Genomic DNA, 25,322 nt, shown 5'->3' on the forward strand with positions numbered 1-25,322 from the left:
AGAGGTGCACCACCTGTCAAACAGGTTCTCCTTCTCTCTTCCAAATTCACCATACGACTGTCCCTCCGACCTGCGATAACCTCTAAAACGCTGACGATAGGCCTCGGGACTAACTCATAAGCCCTCAATATGGAAGCTTTAAGAAGCTCATAGTCAGCACTTTGTTCAAGGGACAAAGCAGTATAGGCTTCTTGCGCCTTACAAAGAAGAACACACTGCAGCAGCAGCGTCCAGGCCGTATCAGGCCACTTCAACGTGGTTGCCACCCGTTCAAAAAGGGGAAAATACTTTTCCACATCCTTCTCAACAAAAGGAGGCACCATCCTAATATTTTTGCCAACATCAAAACCGAAACGCGACTCTGAAGGTAGAGCACCCGCCTGCAAGGCAGCATGCTTATATTCAAGCTCCTTCTGCGCACGCTCGTGCTCCAGCAACATTTGTTTCTCCTTAAGCTCACGCTCCTCTCTCCTCTCTTTAAGCTCACGCTCCTCTCTCCTCTCCTCGCGCTCTTGTAGTAGCTGTCTTTCCTTAAACTCCAACTCTCTAAGCCTCCACTCACCCTCCGCCACATCAGATAGTAGCGGAGATGCGTCAGACAAAAGAGGCTCCTCCACCCTCGCCGCAAGCACCTGCTCCCTAACAAGCAAAGCCCTCAAAGCACCCAAGGCAGTCGGTTTCAAACGCTTCTCACTGGCAGTAAGCTCCACCTTGTAGTGCACAGCAAGCTCCAGAAGCTGTTCCTTGGAAAACCTTTCCAACAACTCATCAGAAGGGTGATCAGCAAAATCCTTTATGGAAGCCATCCCTACTGCACCAGCGCTCACTCTGGAGTCACCAAAAACACCCTAGCATACACACAATTTACCTGAGAACCACTGAAGAACCACTGAAGAACCACCGAAGAACCACTGAAGAAACACTAAAGAACCACTGAAGACCGCTGAAGCACCGCTGAAGCACCCCTTGTCAGCGTTAGCATGCTAATGCCAATACTAATAACTACAAGGAGACGCGGTGGAAATGTGTGCTCTACTGAAAAAAAACACCCTGAAATAAATAGATGTGTCATACGCGCAGGAGGTCAGGTGCTAACAGGTAGGCTAACCAAACACTAAAAACAAACAAAATAAATACAACAAACAAATTCAAACAGGTGCCCCTTATAACCTGATACGACTACTTACGCTTCTACATCTAAACTGCAGTCAAAACGGCCCACCACATGTCTACCCTAAGAAACACTAAATCAGGCCCTACCACACTACCTGTGTTTTCTGGCCCCCTATTCTACCTACCCTTAAGCTAATGCCCTGTAGACCTAACCCTCTTCAACCACACCTGCTACCAGCCAAAGATCATATTGACCATGACCATCCACCCGTCAAGTATATGGTATGGTACAAGACAAGTAGATGGTGCTAATCACTTCTCTGACTGCCCCAGGAGTATGTGGTGCACAGGAAGCTAACAAACAACCAGAAAATAATGTCCCTACCTACTTGTGGTGTGCACTAAACTATATATTTGAACAGCATTAAGTAGTCACATCAAATTATAAACAAATAAGGGCATACTCACCTGTTTGATGAACGGCTCAAGCCCCCACGTTACACAACATGTAACAAACACCACCCACACTATAGCACCACGACACACCATGCAAAAAAAAAAAAACACCAAACAAATTCTAGGGGTATTTCCAAATTCACTCCCGGACGAGCGCCCAACTGTTACGACCCTGGCTCAAAGGCACGCAACCTATGTGCAAACTGACACCAAAACCCGTGTGTAACCCAAAATACTACTCTAACAATAAATTACTGGTACAAACTAAAGAACAAGAATGAGAGAACGTGACAACTCTCTGTTACCACACACTCCTCTAACCACAGACAGGCTGCATGTGTGACTGAGGCCCCGTTTAGACGAGCGTTTTGTGAACAGAAACCGCAAAAGTCATCTTGCGGTTTCACTTTTAATTTTACGTTTAGACGAGCGTTTTGGAGTGGAATTCTCCGTGCAGACGACGCTGTAACGACGGAGACCCGCTGTCACACGATTGGCGCATATGTCACATGACGTGCTGTGAAGACCCGCCCTACTCTGCCTCTGATTCGCAGACTGTGGATGGGGAATGTGATTGCACCAAAGCAGAGTCACTCACAGACAGTGGGTCCACTCACGCCGCGGCGGGACAGATTCTTGTGTATTTAACCCTTTCACTGCCACACGACAGCCGGTTGTGTGATAGTAAAGGGGTAACCTTCTGTCGTGTGGCAGTGAAAGGGTTAAAAGTACTGCCAATGTAGCCTTCAGGTGATCTCCGTTGATATAAGTCAGACATACTTGCTTTGTTTACGTCTCGGCTACTGGCGCATACCTGCTACCTGTGACGTAAGCAGTACGCGCGACCAGAGCCGTGACAAACCTTTCGTCATCGTTTTAACAGATTTATACGGTTTGACAGTTTAGACGAAAGCGCAAAGCTTTTGCGTTTCTAGGAATTCCACCCTGGAAGGTAGTCTCACTTTTTTGCGGTTTCACCCCGTAAAAACGCTGTTTCCGTATAAACGAAAGGCACATCCGTAAAAATATTTTTGCGGATTCACCTGCTAGCGTTTCCGTCTAAACGGGGCCTCAGAGACTAGCTTTAAGCTGCCAGGCATGTTTCCAATCAGCAGCAATCAGCTAATTAGCAGCCCTCACCTGCATGCCCAGTGACACATGAGTAATCAAGCTCATGGTACATAACAGGTAGTTAGGAGTGAATTCACTTCTTAGTGCAGCGGCCTGTGTCGTCGCCCGCGGACGCGGGAGCCCCCTGTTCGACTCCCCCTCGGGACATTCTCATTTAACATCAAACACAACGCAGACCCAGTATGATCCGTCACAGTGGTGCCGTGACCCGGATGTCCTGAGGGCCGTGAGTTTAGGGAGGTGAGTGTAACGGGGAAGCCCGTGGGTATGTCCACAGTCACGGAAACAGGTGTGTTGACAAGTGACTGTGGCAGTGCGGGCTGGTAAATTAAACTCACTTCCCCATAACAGGGTTAACAGACGCATAGGTACGGTAGTTAGGAGTGAATTCACTTTTTAGTGCAGCGGCCTGTGTCGTCGCCCGCGGACGCGGGAGCCCCCTGTTCGACTCCCCCTCGGGACATTCTCATTTAACATCAAACACAACGCAGACCCAGTATGATCCGTCACAAAGGGACTAAACACGTTTTGCAATTATGCCACATCAATGTGGAACGCCCTACCCAAAGCTGTAAAGGAATGTGAATCACTACCCACTTTCAAAAACACTCTCAAAGAACACCTACGGCCACGGGAGACTGCAATTCGAAACTGGCCCCTACAAATGTCCTAACCCAGTTGTAAAGTAAATGACCAAGTATGGCTTTGTCAGTATTCTAATGTACAGTGTACAGTGTCCCCCACCCAACCCCCCCCCCCCCCACCTCCAATGTACAGAGCTGTACTGTACTATACCCATTCTGCAATCTGTTAATAAAATTTTCAATCAATCAATCAGATTATCCAAATTATTGAATATCCAGAGGTGCTGCTGGTCCATAATGTGAATGTGTCACTTGATCTTAATCACGGTTAATTAAATCAAGTTGAATTTAACCAACGTGAGCTTCGAGTTCAAACTACAAAACAGTACAATAATAATTTCTGCAGCCGCAGGTGTGCAAATTAATTCCCCCCTCACTTAGACACACGGCCTAGTCAACTGTTACTCAACTAAAGATGCACTTTGCACATTTAGTCTGCGTTCTTCTAACTCAAATCGCATGTTTACCTCGTCCTTATGATACGTGTGGCATGCACTTATTGATGACACCTTGACTTTGTAAATAAGGAGTAGTGTAGCAGTGTCCGTGCAGATACAAGACATGCACCTGACGGAGTGACGCGTTGAAGAGCTACAGCATCACTGAGTAACATTATCGGGTTTGGGTGCTCGTTTTTTTTTTATATAATGTAGGGCTGTCAGTTTATCGCGTTAATTAGATTAATTAATTACACAGCAAATAATCGCGTTATGAAAATTAACTCAAAATTTATTACAAAAAAGTTTTTTTTCTTTTTTTTTTTTTTTTTAATAATAATATTTTTTTTGTATCTCATTCATTCCATAAGCATGTAGAATACACATTTACAGATTTTTTTTTAATATGGTCCATTTGCATGTTCTTGGTATCTGATTCTAGGGACATCTATGAATCTCAGGGAATGTATTCCCAGTGTCAGAAATACTGTGGGCTAGATCCACAAAGAATGGATTGTACGGTGCAAGTTGCACCCTTACTTACAATTCATTATGAATTGAAAATGGGGGACCCTGATGTAAACAAGACGAAAGTCTTTCTCTGGTCTGCATTCCCTTAACAATTGTGTGTATTGAGCCGTACTGTATTGTACCCATTCTGCAATCTGTTAATAACATTTTCATTCAATCAATCAATCTGCACTGTGATTGATTGAATGAACATTTTATTTTGAGTAAATTGTAATGAACCAAATGAGAATATCAATAAATCTTTTTTTTTATCTTTGACTGTGAATAACACCATGCTCAAATTGACCAGACCTGAAAAATCTAAGCAAATTAATAGATGGAAGATGATTAAACAGAAGGTTTTGTAGATACAGTACTGAATTCTGCCATCCGGTCACATGCAATTTGAAATATGATTATAGAATATAGAATATGAGGCATAAAATGGTAATGCGATTAAAATGCGATTAATTAGATTAATTAATTACAAATCCTGTAATTAATTAGATTAATTTTTTTAATCGCCTGACAGCACTAATATAATGTCTTGACGACAACTGTTAGGGCGTCTAGCTTTACCTTGTTGTGGAGCAATTGCAAATATTCCACGCTGACGTGTTCAGAGATTCTTCAGACGCGTGGTCGAGACGCTCACCCGACCAGTGGCGTCGCGTGGGTAAAATAACAGGGGAAGCCAAAAAAAGATTATTAAAAAAAAATTATTAAATATTTTTATTAATAATTTTTTTTTTCTTTTTTTTTTTAAAGTCAAGCAGTCACCATGTACACTACAGTATGGCTCGGCGGCCAGTCAAACGTTCTTTTTATTTATTTAACAGATTGCAGAATGGGTACAGTGCAGACCAGAGAAAGACGTTTGTCTTGTTTACATCAGGGTCATTAATACTGCTGGAGCATTGGTTAATTTTTGGTCCAATTTTTCCTTGCGCGATTTTGCGCGCCGCGTGGGAGCAAATTCGAGACACATATTCGGTTGCAAAAAGGTGTCCCACGGTCTCCTCTATGGCCGTGAATATTTTCACGCGGATCGGAATCACGGCGCGCCCGTGGGACACTTTTCCGTTTCGGCGAGTTTATTCCACGCTTTCTCTTTTCCTTTTCTAAGCATTTTAGGGGCTACATGTGAATCAGTAAAAGTTGCGGGACGCCCAGATGTTTCCACGATAGAAAGCTCGCGTGGATCCCATAATAGGCTCACTTAATACAGCGTTTTTAAAATCACGCAACATTTTCAGGGTCGCGAGCCGACCTTTTCCCCTCGTTTTCGATGATGGAAGTGATTTAGGAAAAGCTTCGGCACGCCGAGAGGTCCCCGTGGATTTAATCTCGCGAGGATCGGGGCAATATTCGGCCCGTGGGAACAGTTACGGGTTAATACAATGTTCAGAGTGCAGAGGGGAGGTGTGCAGAGGGGATTCCACACTCATGATTCTTCTCACAGCCCCGTTTTAAACTTTTAGGGTGTGGCAGTCAGCTCGAATCTGATTGGCTAGGATCGGATTTGGACTCTATAATGCTGGAAGCCTGGAGAAAGAGACCTACCATCTGCCTCCTCTCCTGCTGCAGTGAGCATAGTGAGGCTGACAGTGTGTTAGAGGGAGTGAGAAGGAGAAGAGGGAGACATTTAAAAAAAAATAAAAAATTATAACACAGATGCACAGATGAAAAAGAATGTAAACTATATGAAAAAAAATTATATATATATATATTTTTTTTTTTTTTCATATTTCATATTTGATATTAATTCATATTTTAATATTAGGGAGGCATGGCTTCCGTTGGCTTCCATAAGGATTCGCCACTGCACCCGACAAGATTTGAAGAGCAGCGCCGGAGACGTCTGGTTGTATTTAAAAGCTTGGAGGGCGGTCAAACAGTGCCTCCGTGTGGTCGAATTTTGTCATAGCACCCACTTCAAAACTTGTCCAACTGAATGAATGAATGATGAATGAAAACTTTATTTAACAGATTGCAGAATGGGTACAATACAGTACGGCTCAATACACACAATTGTTAAGGGGATGCAGACCAGAGAAAGTCGTTTGTCTTGTTTACATCAGGGTCCCCCATTTTCAATTCATATTGACATTTATGACATACACAAACATACATGACATTTATGGCATAGGGACGCGTTTTCCTTAATGCCAAGCAAGCAGTGCAAAAATGCTTCCGCATTCGTCACCGCACGCCAGTGCGGTAAAGCGCCCTTCTTTTCAGACAAATGCTACCGTGCGTGCACCGGCGGCGCCGTGCTCGCTCAGGTGCGTGCGTGCGCCGGCGTGCTCGCGCGAGGTGCCCGCGCATGCGCATGAGATCCCGCCTTGGTTCGACACGAGCGGAGCTCAATATATATAAGTCACCGCCCCTTATTCAGTATCTAGCAATAGCTCAATTGGCAAGGCCACATGGCTGTGGATCCTATGGCTTGTTTGCTGGCGAGTTCGAATCCCATCGAAAATATTTTTTAACGTGATTTTTTTTTAACGTGTATTCTTTCGCCGGTTAAGGTTAGGCATGGTTAAGGTTAAGGTTAAGGTTAGGCATTGTTTCGGAGTTGGTTAAGGTTAGAACGGTTAAGTTTAGGCGCTGTTAAGGAGCTGGTTAAGGTTAGAGTTTGTCAAAGAGAATGGCAATATAATTTCTATGGTTAAGGTTAGGCATGGTTAAGGTTAAGGTTAAGGTTAGGCATTGTTTCGGAGTTGGTTAAGGTTAGAACGGTTAAGTTTAGGCGTTGTTAAGGAGCTGGTTAAGGTTAGAGTTTGTCAAAGAGAATGGCAATAGACAGCCTATTTCCGCGCGACCTGGGCGCTGGGCGGCGGAAAATGAAAGGCGCATTACTGCACGCCACTACGGTAAATTTTTGCACTGCTTGCTTGGCATAAAGCTACACGCCATAGGGACATACAGGTATTTAGTACTGATACATTTGTGACATAAACGGTATTAAAATATACAGTACTGTTACCCATAGATCCTGACAGAGTATATACATATGATGGGGAGGGGACTGTACATTATGAGGGGGTGGGTGGGTGGGAGAGAAATACATACGGTGGGGAGGAGACTGTACATTAGGAGGGGGTGGGTGGGTGGGAGAGAAATATACATACGGTGGGGAGAGAATATATACATGCGGCGGGGAGGAGACTGTCTATTAGGAGGTGGTGGGGGTGGGGGGTTTGGACATTTACGGTGGCCAGTTTCGAATTGCAGTCTCCCGTAGGTGCTCTTTAAGCGGTTTTGAATGTGGGTAGGGATTCACATTCCTTTACAGCTTTGGGTAGGGCGTTCCACATTGATGTGGCATAATTGCGAAACGTGTTTAGTTTCTTGGCTTGTAGTTTAATATTAGGCCACAATTAAATGATAAACGGCCTGGCCGGCTACCAAGTAACCACAGGCTTTTCCATGATGAGGAATGGGAAATGACCCCCCCCCCATCATCATCATCATCATCATCATCATCATCATCATCATCATCATCATCATCATCATCATCATCATCATCTTTCATCTTTATTAACAGACACATGGTCCACAGAGTAAAAAACACAAACATAATCAAAAATTACATCACATTCACAATAAATAAAAACATAAACCAATAGCAGCTCTACAACAGGGCACTGACTGTACCAATACTTCCAGATACAGGACTGGAACTTGATGTCACTGAGACTCGGTTGACTTGAGTCAGCAACAGGATGATCCTGTTCTGAGACGCGTGATTACCAAAACAAGCCACATTTCTGGCAGACGCTCTCTGGTTGGCCGACACCTGTTTCTACACTGGTTAGGCTTAGGCACTCTTCGAAGTTGGTTAAGGTTAGAGTTTGTCTTAGAGCGTGACGGCAAGTTCTTTCGACGGTTAAGCTTAGGCACTCTTTCGAAGTTGGTTAAGGTTAGAGTTTGTTATAGAGCATGGCGATAGAACGCCAGGTAGTTTGCAGGCTGTTTGTCGAGGAAATGGGCAAAGACACAGCTCGTCACGGATTGGCCAAACGAGTCAGTGGCCAATCAGAGAGCGTCAGTCAGTGCCAATCAGAGAGCGTCTCCGAGAAATGCGGCTTGTTTTGGTAATCACGCTTCTGAGACACATTCAGACGACATGAATGAATGAATGAATGAATGAATGAATGAATGAATGAATGAATGAATGAATGAATGAATGAATGAAAACTTTATTTAACAGATTGCAGAATGGGTACAATACAGTACGGCTCAATACTCACAATTGTTAAGGGGATGCAGACCTGAAAAAGACGTGTGTCTTGTTTCCATCAGGGTCCCCCATTTTCAATTCATATAGACATTTATGACATACACAACATACATGACATTTATGGCATAGGGACTGTTGTGAAGGGCCAGATTAACACTGAGAATCTACGTTTTATTGTTTTATATAACTTGTATATTATTTATATATATAAGCTATATCCCTTTAAGCCTCCGTTTGAATCATAGCATTATTCGCTTTCCTCATTGGACAACACCCTTGACACCCACGGCGCCAACAATCGCGCCCCCCAGACAAGTTCAAAGACGAGTTCGGACAAGTTGAGACATGCCCTTGGGCAGCGCATTGATTCCGGACAAGAGATTCGGTTGCGCCCTAGAAAGCCCTCTAAGTATATATATTGTGGAAGGCGCAAACAGTAGCAGTTCGTCAGAAGTAAAGTAGCAGCAGTTCGACCTAACCTAGTGCGAAGTGAACAAGTGAAAGTGTGAATCTAATGCAGTTCGTTCGGCGTTCGTCTAGTAGCAAAGTGAAGCGTGAACCTTAGCAAGTGTGTGTGGACTTAATGTAATTAGTAGCATAACACGAGGTGAACCTAGCAGCCGAACTATTGGACTTGTGAGCAGTGGAACCTACAGCGGTGTATCGTTACGGATAATTAGTAGCTCCTTAGATACGACCTTGATATTGTAGAACCATTATTGGTGGATTATAGTGACTTGTGGAAACGTAGTACCGTGGAGAAGAGCATCGTTAATACCATTGTCGTTTGGATTTAACTACCCTGAAGATTTGTATCGGGCTAGCTTCAAGGACGAAGCTGGCTAGCTATCATCACTGCTGTCGGGCACTGGATTAATAGCTATTACCCTGCTAACGAGCACTTGGATTACAAGGATTGGATCCGTATGAGAGCCCCTTTCTTCAAGTGACTAGCTGGAGTATCCGCCTATTCTTCAACCCTCTGGAGCTTACAACTCTATGGAGGAACCCCCAGTCTCCAGCTATACCCTCGTTTGCCCCCACTATATTGCCAGCCCACGCCATGCAGCGTTCCGGTCTAGTATACTTAGCCTAGGAATTGTTCATTCCCATTGACTTTGATACGTTGACTTTCTAATATCATTCGCCATAAAAGAGCGACCAGTAATTATCATTTGTATATCTACTGTTGCTAATAAATACTGTAAACCTTATCTCTTTGTCACCGTGCCGTATATTGAGTGTCCGCCATATTAACTGTACTGTCTAGCAAGTAATAATAATAATGTGTAGTAGTGGTTTAATCTATCACAATCTTTAATACAGTCAGGGTTTTGTAACCCCTCAGTTACAGGGACATATAGGTATTTAGTACTGATACATTTGTGACATAAACGGTATTCAAATATACAGTACTGTTACCCCTAGATCCTGACAGAGTATATACATATGATGGGGAGGGGACTGTACATTAGGAGGGGGTGGGTGGGTGGGAGAGAAATATCCATACGGCGGGGAGGGAATATATACATGCGGTGGGGAGGAGACTGTCTATTAGGAGGTGGTGGGGGTTTTGGGCATTTAGGGTGGCCAGTTTCGAATTGCAGCCTCCCGTAGGTGCTCTTTAAGAGCAGTTTTGAATGTGGGTAGGGATTCACATTCCTTTACAGCTTTGGGTAGGGCGTTCCACATTGATGTGGCATAATTGCGAAACGTGTTTAGTCCCTTGTTTGAGTAAGGTCAAGTAGTAGTCTGACCAGTTTGTTTTGTGATGTTTGTAATTTTGTTTTAAGCGCCTTTGAGGTGCTTTGGTACCATGAGGTGCACGCATAGTCATAGTACCCTTGAATGAGTGCTCCTGCCAGAGTCTTCAGGGTATTCTTGTTTACCAGAGAGGAGATCCGGTACAAGAATCTAGTTCGTTGGTTGACTTTTTTTATTACATTGGATGCCATTTTGTCACAGGAAAGATTTGCCTCTAGGATGGAACCCAGGTAGGTAATTTCGTCTTTCCTTGTGACAATATTGTCACCCACTGCAACTGAGAAGCCGTCGGTCTTGCTGAGTTTGTTATTTGAACCGAAGAGAATGGACTCTGTTTTGCCCATGTGTAATGATAGTTTGTTATCAGCGAGCCATATGCAGATTTTGCCTAGTTCCGAGCTGAGGGTTTTTTCAACCTGCAACTTGTTCTTGTCAGAGACCAGCAGGGCTGAGTCGTCCGCAAACAGGAACAAGTTGCAGTCACAGGCTGACGACATGTCATTTGCATAAATTAGGAAGAGTAGCGGTCCTAGTATGCTTCCTTGTGGAACACCACAGCTCACTGTGAGGGGGGGGGGGGGGGGGGGGTAGAGTACCGTTTACCTCTACCATCTGTTCTCTCCCCTCCAGGTAGGATTGCATCCAGCTCACTGATAAGCTATCAAAACCAATTGCTTTTAGCTTGTCAATCAGAATGGAGTGATTGACAGTGTCGAAGGCCTTTTGTAGGTCCAGCATGACCATGCCGCAGTATTTGCCCGCATCCACCTCTTGTTTGATGTGGTCGTTCAAATAGAGGAGGCATGTGTCAGTGGAGTGGGACGTTCTGAAGCCAGATTGGAATTCGTAGATTAGATTTTTTTCCGCCAGGTACTTTTTGACCTGTTCGTAGACTATTTTCTCCATGACTTTCGAGATGGAGGTAAGAATAGAAACAGGGCGGTAGTTGCCTGGGTCTAATTTGCTGCCCTTTTTGTGCAGAGGGGTCACTCTCGCAATTTTGAAGTCCTTGGGGACGTGTCCCTATTTTATAGAGAGGTTTATTATGTGTGTGATGACTGGGGTGATGGCGGCTGCTCCGTCTCTGAGGAATTTGGAGGGGATGTTGTCATGGCCAGTGGCCTTGTTAGGTTGGAGGGCGCTCAATTTTTTGAGTACCTCATCGGTTGTTACCATTTCAAGTTTGAAGTCGTCTTTGTGGACCCCTAGGTTTTTGTAGTATGCTACTATGTGTTCTACCCCATAATGCCCTGAGTGGGAGGGTAGTTTGTTTACCAGTGTTGTGGCTATGTTTGTGAAGAAGATGTTTAAGTAATTGGCTACATCCAGCTTGTCTGTGATGAGTGTGTTGTCCGTCTTTATGTTTATGTTTGAGAATCTGGTTTTAAGTTTTTTACTGCAGCCTAGTTGATTATTGAGTAATTTCCAAAGTTCGCAGGGTTTGTTTTTGTTTTCCTCAGTTTTGTCGTTGATGAAATTTCTTTTTGCGGTTTTGATCATGATGTTTACGTCATTTCTTAGTCTGTTTCTTTGAATTTTTTGTTCAACCACGTGGGCTTGGAGTTCACTGTTTGAGCTTTTGGAAAGCTTTGTCTGACTTTTATGAAGTTCAGAGCATTTTTTGTCTCTGGTTTTCATAGCGGCCAGTATTTCAGTGTGCATCCATGGCTCAGCGCGATTTTTAACCCTGGTGGTTCTTATGGGTGCCATGTTTTTGAGTATTGCTGTGAATTTGGTTACTGATACATTTGTACATCAGGTGTCTCAGCAGCAGAGCATGAAAGGAGTTAACTCAAGCACCACAAAACATTTCACTGGCGCTGCAGCGCCACCTAGGCTCAGGCAATCACTGGAAGCAACCTGGAGCTTATGAAAGCTAGCCTGCTTAAACTTGACCCACAGGGGGGCAGTATGGAGAGGAGTGCAATAGGCCCTAAAGAGGTTAACTTTCACCCCAGCAAAGCAGAAATGGAACTTCTTCCTCAGCATGTTACTGTAGCTTGAGCATACAGTACTCGCCGCTGTCGGTACATGTCATCATCATCACTCATTCGATCAGTAATAATGTGACCCAAATATTTTGTACTACAGCAGATGGCCAGCACCAGCCCAGACAGATAGAAAGAAGGAAAATAAATATCCTTGTCGCTTTTAGTCCTGCAAATCAGAATGACACTCTTCTTAGCATTGTATTTCACATCATACCATACTCCATAATCAGCAGTGTTGGGCAAGTTACTTTTAGTTACTTCTTCCAAAAAATAACTAAATTACTTACTCAGTTACAAATTATAAAAGTAACTAGTTACTTCAGAAAGTAACTATTGTGTTACTTTCAAGTACATTTGTTACATAAACAACATACACAAATCTAAACTATTTTAATGTTGCTGTGGGACAAAGTGAGACTAGCCTCCAATCAAATGCCATGTATGTAGATGTTATAATTACTATGTTTATATAGTAGATCATACAAATACAAACACACAGGGCCGCCTCAGGGGGTGTGCGAGCAGTGCGGGGCCTCGCGGGAAGGGGGGCCTCGCACACATTTTTTATTTATTTTTTTGCGAGGCCCCCCTTCCCGCAAGGCCCTTTTTCATCACAGACCTAAAATCTAGTTTTGCTTATATGCTTATATATTTCACATTAGACACGTTTGTAGAATGCCTGTGGCTTGCGGTTGCTGGACCTGGAGGTGGAGGGGGCTCGGTAAGCACTTTTTATAGTTAAGATTTTATTTTGTTATCCTTTTTCTTTGTGACAACTTGTATTGACTGGTTGTGTATCCGATATATAATAGGTCTAATTTATTGTCTAGTCATTGTTGTGTTAGTTTGTGTTCTTGGATGTCTGTTATGTAATATTGTCATTATTGTGCTGTGTTGTTTCTTGTTTGAAAATATGAAAATAAAAAGATTTGGTAAAAAAAATAAAAAAAATCACATTAGACACGTTTGTAGAATGTGTCTGACTTGTTCCTGGCTCTGCGGCTCTGCAGCAGACATACTCACTATTGGAGCTCTGGGGCTCTGCAGCAGACATACTATTGGTTTCAACGAAGGGAGGGGTTACATGTGTACAGTCGGCCGGCGTGCGTCAGCTGCGTCTGACTATTTCGCGCGTGCAGCATTGGAGGTTATGCCAGCCAAGAGGAAGAGGACGGTCGTTCGGCAGATGGACTGAAGATGAAAGTTCTTGCATGTTAGACAGTTCAGTCAGGCTAGCCATGTCGGCTTAGCTAAAGGCAGGGACAGCTAGTTAGCTTTAGCTACGTTATAATATCGAGTGCTAACGTGTGGTTCAGTCGGGATAGCCATGTCGGCTATTAGCTTAGCTAAAGGCTAACTAGTGTTAGCTAACCTAGAGAGAGCGTGTGCAGCATTGTTATGCCAAGATGAAGAGGAAGGTCGTTCGGCAGATGAACTTCGTCAACTCCACGCGGTTGTCTCCATCCTCTTAGACGTTTGGTGAGTTTTTAATGCACTCTATTCTATTCCCGCCGTGGAGATATCTCTCTCTCTCTCTCGGGCCGGCTAGCTATCATGGCTAACGTTATGTTGGCTAACGTTATGTGGAGCCAGCGGGCCGGCTAGCTATCGTAGCTGACGTTCTGTTGGACCAGCGGGCCGGCTAGCTATCGTTGCTAACCTTATGTTGAGCTAGCGGGCCGGCTAGCTATCGTAGCTAATGTTATGTTGAGTTAGCGGGCCGGCTAACTATCGTAGCCAACGTTATGTTGAGCCAAGCGGGCCGGCTAGCTAACGTAGCTAACGTTATATTGAGCCAAACGGGCCGGCTAGCTGTCGTAGCTAATGTTATATTGAGCCAAAGCAGGCCGGCTAGCTAACGTAGCTAACGTTATATTGAGCCAAACGGGCCGGCTAGCTGTCGTAGCTAATGTTATATTGAGCCAAAGCAGGCCGGCTAGCTAACGTAGCTAACGTTATATTGAGCCAAACGGGCCGGCTAGCTGTGGTAGCTAACGGTGTGTACCTGGTGTCAGTACCTGGCTACTCTATTTGCAATTAGCCTATTTAGCTGATGTCGGCCGTTGGCTCCTTGCTACTTTGTTTTCTCTGGGATAGACCCTCTTCTCTTTGGATTTAAGTTTTGATCTTTGTCCTTTTGGATCTATGTATATTCATGTTGCCTTTGTGAAGTTATCTTTTCCTTCTGTTTTGTTCTTCCATTAAAAGTTGAATATCCTTTAGGGGTTCATCTTCTCTCTCTCTCTCTCTCTCTCTCTCTCTCTCTCTCTCTCTCTCTCTCTCTCTCTCTCTCTCTCTCTCTCTCTCTATCTCTCTCTCTCTCTCTCTCTCTCTCTCTCTCTGGCCTTGCTCTGGTGGAGGGTCAGGGGCATTGCCGGGTCTGTGCAGCGATAACACTGTATATTGACTGTAGAACGGGAGCTCTGTCTCGCTCTCTCTCTTGCTATATGTTGACTGTATCATGCCCAGCCTCGGGCAGCGCTATTATTTAAGAATATGTATTGCAAGGTCTGACATTGACCAAACTTGATATGCATGACCTTGGTGGGCTCTAGGTCAACTCCTGAAAAGGGGGTCAATGTCAGACTTTGCAATCAAAAGTTAGGGGGCTAATAACCCTTGCCATAATTTCAGTGCGCCCCCTAACTTTTGATTGCAAGGTCTGACATTGACCCCCTTTTCAGGAGTTGACCTAGAGCCCACCAAGGTCATGCATATCAAATTTGGTCAATGTCAGAACTTGCAATACACTGTAAGGCACTGTAAGGCTACTGTCCTGCCTCACTTCCAGTGATGAAGCTAAGCTATGCTAACGGAGCGTCTATTCCCAAAGCTAAAATGCACGCACAGAGACAAAAAAGGTATGTATCTTCTTGTCTAACTCCAGGGAAGATGTTAAATAAGCTAATTTCCCAAAATGTTGGAGTTCCCCTTTAAGGGGATGCAGACCAGAGAGACTTTCGTCTTGTTTACATCAGGGTCCCCCATTTTCAATTCATGACATTTATGACATACACAACATACAGATATAAGAATCTAATCTAATCATCTAAACTAATCTAATCATGTCATTTAAGACATGCATGACATACATATATATATATATATATATATATATATATATATATATATATATATATATATATATATATATATATATATATATATATATATATATCTGAGCACCTGAAGACTGTGCTATTAAACCAGGAAGTGCAGCACTGTTGATAAGGCTGTAGCCTCCACTACTGTAGTGTCCTGCGCTGCAACACAACTAACACAAGAGTGAACAAAAAATGCTCATGAACCCGCGGTCTGTCGTTGACTGCTCGCTTGTGTTGTTCGTTGGATTAGTTTTGGATTATTTGGGCTCGCCAAACAAACTATCAAAACGTACACGGAACCGCGGTCTGTCATTGACTGAGTCGCTTGTGTTGTCGCTGTGTGTCAGACTCTGGATTCTTTCGAACACCCGCCCACCTCTACCTCTGATTGGCTTACCATGACATTTTACTCAACCTCAGCCAATCGCGCACTGCCCACTAACCAAGGAAAAAAAGTATTGTTTCTCAGGGCAGAGATGTCTGATAAAAAAACAGCTTCTTTTCTTTTTGAACAAATGTTTTTTATTTTCCCTTTTTTAACACAAAACTAGACAAACAATACATTAATAGTAGAAATCTATGATAAATCACAGGACAATGACCGACATAATAATAACAATAATGACAGTCCAGTAATTAAATAAAAATAAATGTAGATTGAAAGACATACAAATTATAAATACAATACAATACATATGCTCTTGCTCGCTCTTCATCACACTTTCCTTCCCCTTCCCTCCCCCTTCACCCCCCCCCCCCTCAGGACCCCCTTTTGGACTATACATCCACTATTCCGATTAACATCAGGCATTACAAGTTCATATGCTACCCTTTATCTTCTCCACCACATCTAACCAGATTGCTATGCTGGCTCCATTAACACCAAACATTTGTGCGGTAGATATCTCTAGATAAATCACATCGAGATAGGTAAGAACCCATACATTCTGGCACATTTTATCCGGTTAAATCCAGCGTGATGCTATGAACTTTTTGGCAGCCGTAAGACCGGACAAAATTAGTCTCTTTACATGTACAGAGGTTGATAACTGAGAAACATCATTCAACAACAATACAGAAGGCAGTACAGGTATGGTCAGAGATAAAAATTCTGATAATTGAGTGGTTACGTCTTCCCAGAATATCTTAACAGGAGGGCATTCCCATACATATGCATAAATGTACCAATATCACGTTTAAACACAAGGAGCATCGAGGGTCTTGTCTGAGCCCCATTAGGTGCAAACGTCTAGGAGTCAGGTAAGTCCTATGAATAAAATTAAGATTAATCTGTTGATGATCCGGGTTGCGTGACGACAGCCGAACGTTTGCCCAGACTGCATCCCAAAAACACTACTGTAGTGTCCTGCGCTGCAACACAACTAACACAAGAGTGAACAAAAAATGCTCATGGACCCGCGGTCTGTCGTTGACTGCTCGTTTGTGTTGTTCGTTGGATTAGTTTTGGATTATTTGGGCTCGCCAAACAAACTATCAAAACGTAGACCGCTGTCTGTCATTGACTGAGTCGCTTGTGTTGTCGCTGTGTGTCAGACTCTGGATTCTTTCGAACACCCGCCCACCTCTACCTCTGATTGGCTTACCATGACATTTTACTCAACCTCAGCCAATCGCGCACTGCCCACTAACCAAGGAAAAAAAGTATTGCTTCTCAGGGCAGAGATCTGTCTGATAAAAAAAACAGCTTCAATCATAGTAACGCGCCGCATTTTTTGGCAGTAACAGTTACGGTGTTATTAAGATTGGAAGAGTTTTATAACGCCATTATTCCCATCACTGGATGTCACAGTATGATGTCATAATCAAACATACTAGAACATTTGTGATGTCACAGTATGATGTCATAATCAAACATTCTAGAACATTTGTGATGTCACAATATGATGTCATAATATAACATTCTAGAACATTTGTGATGTCACAGTATGATGTCATAATAGTACATGCTAGAACATTTGTGATGTCACAGTATGATGTCATAATAGAACATTCTAGGACATTTGTGATGTCACAGTATGATGTCATAATAGCACATTCTAGAACATTTGTGTACAGTGTATACAACAATTACTTTAAACATATACTATACTGTACTTCTACTGTAAACAGATACTATACTGTACGTCTACTGTAAACATATACTATACTTCTACTGTAAAAAGATACTATACTGTACTTCTACTGTAAACAGATACTATGTACTTCTAATGTAAAAAATATACTATACTGTACTTCTACTGTAAACATATACTGTACTTCTACTGTAAACCGATACTATACTGTACTTCTACTGGAAAAAGATACTATACTGCACTTCTACTGTAAACAGATACTATACAGTACTTCTACTGTAAACAGATACTATACTGTACTTCTACTGTAAACAGATACTATACTGTACTTCTACTGTAAAAAGATACTATACTTCTACTGTGCTAAGACCCTATACTTCTACAGTGAAAATATATTACTACTAGGGCTGTCCCCGAATAAGGATTTGGATAGTCGACTATGATTGGCCAAAATGTGCCGTTAGTCGACTATTAGTCGACTATAAAAAATAAAAAAAATAAAAAGTATAATATATATATATATTTTTATCATTCCATTTGGGCTGTGGGGGGTGCTTAACACTTTAATCGCCGGAGACGCTGTTCAGCGTCTTTCCCCGCCATGCTTATTCTTTGATATCAATATTTCAAAAATCTGTGATTGAAATCATATTTCTCCCCCGGAGACATTATATGTACTGGTGAGCCCCTCTCAATTCTCCAACGGTTCAAGAGCGCCATCTGGTGGCCGATCGGCCGCTCGCCCAAACAGGAAGTGATGCGGATGAAGTGGTGCTCACCCATATTTCGTCCGGGCACTCGCTATCATTAGCAGGACTCCATCTTGACACAATGGATGTCGATCGGTTGCAAATAACTCGATAAACAACATGATTTGGACGTATATACTATTATACAACCTGGAAATGGATCGGGTATTTCTACATCCCATAATAGGAATATCTCTGCTCCACGCTCATCGCCCAACGCTATGAGGAAGCTACGGTAAGATTCAGCGTTTCTTTTTAACGTGTTCCATATAAACTGCTCTGTTGATCATATCACCCACACTAGATGAATGATATAACGTTGCCCACGGAATTATAAACGACCCCCCGCCCATCCGGTCAACATCAGATCATACGTAGTAACTCCTAGAACAGACCTGGGCATTGTACGGCCCGCGGGCCGGATACGGCCCGCGGGATGATTCTGACCGGCCCGCGAAAGATTGCATGATAATAAAAAAAAAAAAATTTAATATTTTTTTTTTTTAACTTTTTTCTTTTCATGTCAACGTTCACACGCACAATATACGCTTACCTAGGATTTGACTTGATTCAACAACAAAGCAGTCGGGGCAAGCCGAAAACGGTCGAAAGTGTGGTTATTTGAAGTTTGGATTTCTTTTTTCACAACTGAGGTAGGTAGATAACATTTTTTGAGACTAAAGTACAGAAAAAAGGTACCGTTGGGTACCGGTATCGATTCACAGGTACCGGTACCGTATCAGTTCAAATGTGAACGGTACCCATCCCTACTGTGTGGGGCGGCGTGGCTCAGGGGTAGAGCGGGTCGTCCAATGATCGAAGGGTTGGTGGTTCGAATCCCGCTCAAGCCCATGTCCATCCCACTGCCGTTGTGTCCTTGGGCAAGACACTTAACCTACTTGCCTCGTATGAATGTGTATGCATGTGAATGAATGTTGGTGGTGGTCGGAGGGGCCGTAGGCGTTGATTATTCGCCACGCTTCCGTGAGTCTGCCTCAGGGCAGCTCTGGCTGCAATTGTAGCTTACCACCACCGGTATGACTGTGTATGAACGAATAATGGACTCTGTGAAGCGCTCTGGGTGCCATGAAGAGCGCTATATAAATCCAAGTCATTATTATTATTATTATTATTACTGAACACACAACTGCAGGGCAAGGGCATTTCTGCTCATGAAATGCATAGCCATGTGAAAGTCTTCATGACAAAGTTGCAATTAATTTCAAGGCAACTAGGCAGCAACAATCTCAAACACATGAAAACCCTGAAAGAAGTCAAACCATCAGCTGATAACCGGCACAGGTACTCATCCATGTTGGGAGCACTGCATGATGAATTTTCAAGGCGTTTTCAAGATTTCAAAAAGGTTGAGGTTTCATAATGAAGCTGGTTTCCTCTCCCTTTACCTGCAGTGTTGATAGTGCACCCACTGATGTTCAGCTTGAACTCATTGACCTGCAGTCTGATTCACTACTGAAAGAGCACTTTAAGTCAGCATCACTGCTAGAGTTCTACTCTGCTCTCAAGGAGGAGAACTTTCCAAACATGAGGAGACATGCTCAGAAGATGTTGGTTCTCTTTGGATCCACCTATATGTGAACAGACATTCTCAGTCATGACGTTTACCAAGTCCAGGTACAGATCCTCTCTCACTGATGAACATCTGGCAGAAACAGAGACTGGATTTATCACACTGAATGAAAAAAAAAATAGCTGAAGAACACTAAAATGTGGAAATATAACAAGTGAAATGGGACACTTAATCTTTTTTTTTTTCTTTTTTTTGCACAGTTCTGAAAACATTAAATGCTTAATATAGGCATGTAAAGTAAAAAAGGCTACTGGGACACTTTTCTTTACACAGTTCAGTGACATGTCTTGTTTATTTTGGCTATAAGATGATGTGATGTCTTCAGAAAGCTAAGAAAATCCTTGTTTCAATAGTATATGAAACTCAAAATAATAACTTTATTTGTATAGCACTTTTTCATACATGCCCTTTGTTATTAATGTTTCACATTTTGTTTATCATTTAGGAAATAAATTCTATTTGAATAAATGATATTTTCGAAAGCTAACCTCACCTTTTAATTGCCAAATAATAACATACACTCTTACCAGGGGTCAAAACAGTGCCATTTACTGCTTTTTATATAGAAATAAAATGTATATTATGCATAATTGAGTTTGGAATTTTGGCCCGGCCCTCCAACATATTTTCAGTTGCTCATTCGGCCCCCCGGGAAAAATAATTGCCCACCCCTGTCCTAGAAGCACGTCCAGTTGGAATTTTTTATCTCGCACAGATTCCTACCAAACTGTATTAGATCATCAATATAATGCATTTAGGGCTATAAATCAAGTTCTGGAGAAAGCTGCAGAAAACGATAAAAACAGCTTCAATCATAGTAACGCGCCGCATTTTTTGGCAGTAACAGTTACGGTGTTATTAAGATTGGAAGAGTTTTATAATGCCATTATTCCCATCACTGGATGTCACAGTATGATGTCATAATCAAACATACTAGAACATTTGTGATGTCACAGTATCAAGTCAAGTCAAGTCAAGAGTTTTAATTGTCACGGCATACAGGTATACAATGAAATGCGGGTGGTCTTGCCCGCAACGATGTGCAATACAGTGGTACATATAATAGAATCAAAAGAAGAAAACAACATTGTGCAGTAACAGGTAACAGGTAACATGGAGTGACATCTCGGTATCTGTACATAGTTATTTACAGAGCATATGGGACATGCTAGTTAGCTTTGGTAGTGCAATACACTGTTCCTGTTATTCTAATTTAAAGTGTCCTTTCCTTTGGCCATAAGTGTGCGTGTGTGCGACATGAGTGTGTGCCCGCTCATGTTAAAGTGTTAAGTGGCTGCTCGTGTGTGAGCGTGCACAGTGTGCGTGTCGTGTGTGTGTTCATGTGTGCTTGTGTGTGGACAGTTCAATGTTCTGAGCACTCAATGTTCATTGTTCATGGCTCTGATGGCCTGGGGGAAGAAGCTGAGCCTAAGCCGCTCTGTCCTAGTAGCTGGGGTTCGCAGGCGTCTGCCTGACCTCAGCAGCTGAAACAGGCTGTTATTGGGGTGGTGAGGGTCTTTCATTATCCTGCAGGCTCTGGATTTGCACCTCTTGTTGTATAGAACCTGCAGGGGGGGTAGTGCAATACCTGTGGTACGCTCGGCTGAGCGCACCACTCTCTGTAGGGCCTTCTTGTCCTGTGCCGTGCTGTTTCCATACCAGGCAGTGATGTTTCCGGTCAGGATGCTCTCTACAGCTCCTGAGTAGAAGGACTGGAGTATCTTTCCCGATACTCTGAACTTCCTTAACTGTCTCAGGTGGTAGAGACGCTGTTTCGCCTTCTTTACTACTGTGTCTATGTGTGTTGACCATGTCAGGTCCTCTGAGATGTGGACCCCCAGGTACTTGAAGCTGCTCACCCTGTCCACGGTAGCCGTTAATCATCAGTGGTGTGTGCGTCTCCTGCTGTCCTCTCCTATAATCCACGATCAGCTCCTTGGTTTTACCAATGTTCAGGAGCAGGCTGTTGTCCTGGCACCAGCGTTCCAGTACCTCAACCTCCTCCCGGTAGGCCTTTCTCGTCGTTGTCCGAGATCAGCCCCACCACCACCGTGTCATCTGCGAACTTCACTATGGAGTTGGAGCTGAACTTGGCCACACAGTCGTGTGTGTAGAGTGAGTACAGCAGGGGGCTCAGAACACAGCCCTGGGGGGACCCGATGCTCAGGGTGATGGTGTTGGAGGTCTGACCCCCCACCCTGACCGCCTGGGGTCTTTCGCTCAGAAAGTCCAGTACCCAGGCGCTCAGGGCGGAGCTCAGACCTAGCTTGATCAGCTTGTCCACCAGTCTGGTGGGGACTATGGTGTTGAACGCTGAGCTGTAGTCAATGAACAACAGTCTCACATAGCCCCCCTTCTGACGTTCAAGGTGCGAGAGGGTGCTGTGCAGTACCTGGGAGACCGTGTCGTCGGTGGACCTGTTTGTCCTGTATGCAAATTGCATAGGGTCCATATCACTGGGGAGGGAGGCACAAATGTGGTCCTTGACCAGCCTCTCGAAACATTTCATGACCACAGAGGTGAGTGCCACCGGTCTGTAGTCATTTGGACATGTTGGGGAATGTTTCTTTGGCACAGGGATGATGGTAGACATCTTGAAGCAGGCAGGGACCACTGACTCCGCCAGTGATTGATTAAATATGGCGGTGAACACAGGGGCCAGCTGGTTGGCACAGGTCTTGAGTATGCATCCTGTTATGCCATCTGGGCCAGCAGCCTTCCTGGTGTTCACCTGCATAAATGCTCTTCTCACACTGTGTTCCGACAACGAGAGAGCGTCCCCGCCCCCCCGCGGTTCCCCCCCCCCCTCCACAACAGCCGGCGCGCCAGTGACGTCACTAGCCGGAGAGCCAGCAGCGCCACTGTCTACACCAAACCGAGCGTAGAAGATGTTGAGCTTGTCCGCGAGGGAGGCGTCGTCGCTCCCCATTGAGGGGGCGCTGACTTTATAGTCAGTTATTGTCTTCAGTCCCTGCCATAATCCTCTTGTGTCGTTTTGTGCCATTTGTGTCTCCAGTTTATCAGCATATGTCCTCTTAGCAAGTTTGACAGCCTTGCGTAGAGTATAGACTGAAGCCTTATACTCCTCCATGTTTCCTGACTCTCTACCCAGGTTGTAGGCGGTGGTACGAGAGTTCAGAGCTGCTCTAATAGTGCTATCCACCCACGGTTTCTGGTTTGGGAAAATCCGCACCGTTTTTCTGGGGACAATACCATCGGCTATTCTTGTAATGTAGCACACCACTGTGTCTGCGAGCTCGCTGACGTCACTGGCGCTTCCTTTGAACACATCCCAATCCGTGTCTGCAAGCACGTCCTGGAGCGTGGCCTCTGATTCGTCGGTCCACTTCTTTGTCTCACGTGACACGACGGCGTCACGCGATCTCTGTTGATATGCCGGAAATAGCAAGATGGAGTCGTGGTCGCTCGAGATTGTGGACCCCGTTAATGGCGGAGCGGCTACTGCCTTGTATCCGGCTCTGAACGGGGAATAACAGTGGTCGAGTGTGTTTTTCCCTCTGGTGGAGCAAGCGATGTGCTGAAAAAAGGACGGCATCACCTTCTTCAGGTTGGCCTGGTTGAAATCGCCGGCTACTACCATCGCTGCATCTGGATGTTTGATCTGGTGTTTGTTGAGATGATCGTGTAGTTCTCCCAGCGCTTTGCCCGTATTCGCGTGTGGGGGAATATATACGGCGGTCATGACGACCGTGGAGAACTCCCTCGGGAGATGAAACGGACGGCACAGAATAGAAAGATGTTCCATGTCCGGGGAACACGAGTTTGAGAGAACATGCACCCCCTCGGGATTAACCCAGGAATTGTTCGTGATGAGGCAGACCCCGCCGCCGATGGTCTTTCCTGAGGCAGCGGTACGATCTGCACGTAAGACTGTAAAGGCATCCGAGGGAGATACGCTTTTGTCCGGAGTCGCCGACGTGAGCCATGTCTCCGTGAGACATATGATGTTGATGTCTCTCATCTCCCGTTGGAACCGGACCCTCGCCCTTAGGTCATCGATCCTACCCTCCAACGAACGGGCATTCGGATACCTCCACGTCTCGCTCTGTGTCTCTTCCTGCCGTGGCCTTTGTTCTTTTCCTTGCCGCCATTCTCCCGTCTGATTTCTGCTGGCCATTCTAGGTCAAAAGTGTCTCCGAACTCCTCTTTGAGCCCGGGGTTCAGGTCCATAAGTGTCTGACGGTCGTATGACGTACCCGCCAGTGTTGCTTTAAATAAAAAAGTAGAAAAAACAAACATAATAGCTAAAAGTGTGTACATCGTTGCGGAGCTAAAACCAGAGGCGTCTGACCGGGGTCGCGTCCTCACATGATGTATGATGTCATAATCAAACATTCTAGAACATTTGAGGCGTCTGACCGGGGTCGCGTCCTCACAACACAGTATGATGTCATATAACATTCTAGAACATTCTCTCAGAACTCTCAGATCTCAGAAGACCAAGTGAAGATATCACTTGTTGTTTCCGGCTACTTGTCTGTAAGCTTGAATATATTCTGTAGATACAATTTAAAATCCCCACATGGAAAAGGAAACAATGTCCTGTACAATCCTTAATGAGGGAAGGTTCTGTGATGTGGTTATTAAAGTCAACAGCACTGAGTTGAATGCCCACAAGGCCCTCCTGGGTGACTGCAGTGACTATTTCAGGTAAGTTTAGCTTGGTTCAGGTTAGCTTGGTTCAGGTTAGCTTGGTTAGTAAACAGATACCATAATGTACTTTTACTGTAAACAGATACTATACTGTACTTCTACTGTAAACATATAATATACTGTATGTCTACTGTAAAAAGATACTATACTGTACTTCTACTGTAAAAAAGATAATATACTGTACTTCTACTGTAAACAGATACTATAATGTACTTCTACTGTAAACATATACTATACTGTATTTCTACTGTAAACAGATACTATACTGTACTTATAATGTAAAACTATACTATACTGTACTTCGACTGTACTAAGGTCTAATGACCACATAGAATAGAAACTTGAGGCAAGCTGCACATGAACAAAACAACCCCCTCAGTAGATGCTTTTAAAGCAAGGTCCCGGCAGATAGTAAAACACCACAAACGCGCTTTCAAAAGGTAAATTATATTTATTACTGTGGTAGGACTTCAAACCTCCACTTAAATGATGATGAGGATTTAATAAAGGGAAGAAAACAACCCACAAACAATTAACAAATAGGGAGAAGGGTAAGGGGAGAACACACAAGATAATTATAATTAATGGGTAGCACAAGCCCTAGTGACCTAGTGTCACAGGACACAACCACAAACCCTGCGGTTGGCAGTCTGGGAATCCCCCAGCAAATGTTCAATTTGGATTTAGTATCACCAGGCATGCATGAGAACAGATAATGAAATCTACTGTAATGTACAGTAGCTTTTTTATTTTATCAGGGTGGCACCATTGAAACAATTTAATGATGCGTGTCCCTTCTCTTTCTATTAGACTTCGATG

Source organism: Notolepis coatsorum (genome assembly GCF_963971535.1).
Source record: "Notolepis coatsorum genome assembly, chromosome: 15".
Lineage (NCBI taxonomy): Eukaryota > Metazoa > Chordata > Actinopteri > Aulopiformes > Paralepididae > Notolepis > Notolepis coatsorum.